General features: G+C 40.1%; 1 protein-coding gene across 2 annotated transcripts in view; it reads left to right on the top strand.

The window, feature by feature from the left end:
- Positions 1 to 2,500, top strand: part of LOC136830297 (octopamine receptor beta-2R-like) — a 639,505-nt gene that overhangs the window by 121,384 nt on the left and 515,621 nt on the right. The gene's annotated exons all lie outside the window — the stretch shown is intronic.

Raw genomic sequence — 2,500 nt, forward strand, 5'->3', positions numbered from 1 at the left:
TATTATTATTATTATTATTATTATTATTATTATTATTATGTATTGCAGTTTCTCAATCTTTCGAATGAGCTACTTTGTAGCAGCAGGTAAATCATACAACAGCTGTCCGAAGTTCATTTACTCCTTGACGTTTCGGCAGAGCTTTCATTTATTTTTCAAAAGGTGAATGAAGCCAGGGGTACATCTCTGCCATATTTGGGGCCACAAGCGGGCTTACACAAATTTTGGCGATTTTTGATTGGTTGTCAAAGCTTTTGGGGGGTGGGGGTGGGCAGACTCTCCTGGATGAGTCATTCTGTTCCCATCCAGAATGGGGAGGCCGCTACGTATCTGGTGAGATAGCGACTGGTAGATTCTATATATAATTTTTAGTAATGCCTACAGTGCACCACTGCTGGCACTGCCTCCTAGGGGGGAAATGGGGATCGTGCTTTCCTTGCATAGACAATAATCACTAGAAAACGACTGAAAACATTAAACAAAGAAGCCTCCATCTGTTCGAAGCTCTGTGATTCAGAATCTCGATGGGAAACCCAAGTATTTGTACACGTAGTAGGAGGGTACTGCTGTCAGTGAATCTCATGCGGTGCACTGTAGTCATTACTTAAGGTTCTTTGCAGCGTCCCGTCTCCCCATAGCTGCAATCCCTTTCATTCCTTTTACTGTACCTCCATTCATATTCTCTTTCTTCCAGTTGTACTTTCCACCCTCTCCTAACAATTATTTCACAGTGCAACTGCGAGATTTCCCTCCTGTTGCACCTTTCAAACCTTTCTACTGTCAATTTCTGATTCAGCACTGAATGATCTCACAGGTCCCAGCGCTTGTCCTTTGGCCTAAATTTGATATTCCATTCTATTCTATTTCAAGCATCTGTAACGGCGATTCCAACAGATGGCGTTTCTCACTCAAGTTTCCATCTTTTTGGAAACTGCTCATTGACCGATATTTTCCGAAACGTTGGCACTTTGAAGGCAGGTAATTTGACAGGTTCGAAGACGGAGGAAACTTCATACCACTTCTTTTGTCCGTCTCTCTCCTTCTTCTTCTTCTTCTTCTTCTTCTTCTTCTTCTTCTTCTTCTTCTTCTTCTTCTTCTTCTTCTTCTTCTTCTCTCGAAGTTTAAATTGGAAATAAGGACAGTGCGTTGGTTTCAACACTCGCTGGCTAACAATGGTGGCCAGATTATGCCATTATTTCATTCTGGAAATCAAGGGTGGGAGTTCATTAGCCCGCTGTATGGAGAGAGAGAGAGAGAGAGAGAGAGAGAGAGAGAGAGAGAGAGAAAGAGAATGGAATGCGCACATTAAAAAGGTGCTGTGACAGAGAGGCTGGAATTGCTGCCCAAAAGGATGTTTAGAAGGAAGAAAATTCCACTTTGTGGAAGTGAAAGATAACTACATAAGTAACGTGTTAAGATATCAAGTCCATATGTCATTCTCTCTCTCTCTCTCTCTCTCTCTCTCTCTCTCTCTCTCTCTCTCTCTCTCTCCGAATAAACCTACTTATAAATATTTCAAAGATCTCTCTCTCTCTCTCTCTCTCTCTCTCTCTCTCTCTCTCTCTCTCTCTATGAATAAACCTACTTATAAATATTTCAAAGATCTCTCTCTCTCTCTCTCTCTCTCTCTCTCTCTCTCTCTCTCTCTCTCTCTCTCTCTCTCTCTCTCTCTCTTCAATAAACCTACTTATAAATATTTCAAAGATCTCTCTCTCTCTCTCTCTCTCTCTCTCTCTCTCTCTCTCTCTCTCTCTCTCTCTCTCTCAGAATTAACCTACTTATAAATATTTCAAAGATCTCTCTCTCTCTCTCTCTCTCTCTCTCTCTCTCTCTCTCTCTCTCTCTCTCTCTCTCTCTCTCTCTCGAATGAACCTATTCATAAACATTCAAAGAGAGAGGATAACACTGAAGCAAAATAAAAAATATGTGCCCTCTCTCTCTCTCTCTCTCTGTATGTATAAGTAACCCTATTTTTAAATGTTTAAAAGAGAGAGGGTAACATTGAAGCAAAGTAATAATAAAAACCATTTAAAGAGAAATGTTAACTTAACTTAATGTAGCTTAGTTTTTCTCGTATAACTTGAAATTTAATAACATTATACTTTAATTTTGCCTCAGTCGTTACTTACAACTAATCTGTTCATGTCAAGTTTTGGCTGTGTCTATCTTCCTCTATGTTCCCACACTATTACAACCTTTTACTTGGTTTAAAGCCGGGGTCTTTTTCTTTGCCATGTTTTTTTTCCTTGCTGTTATCGGACCTGGGCAGGATAGGGACCTTATAAGGTGTTTATTTTGGAGCTGACGGTAAATATCGGCAGACGATGTCACTTCTGATTATTTCTTGCTTCTGATTGGTTGATACATATGATTAGCAATCTCTGGTTGGTGATGACTGGCATGGGCTTCACCAATCACGATTAACTCTAGTGATATTGGCTGCGGATATTTACCTTCAACTTAAAAAAAAAAGTAAAAAAACCGCCGAAGTTTCTTCGGC

This window comes from Macrobrachium rosenbergii, chromosome 46 (assembly GCF_040412425.1).
Source record: "Macrobrachium rosenbergii isolate ZJJX-2024 chromosome 46, ASM4041242v1, whole genome shotgun sequence".
NCBI lineage: Eukaryota > Metazoa > Arthropoda > Malacostraca > Decapoda > Palaemonidae > Macrobrachium > Macrobrachium rosenbergii.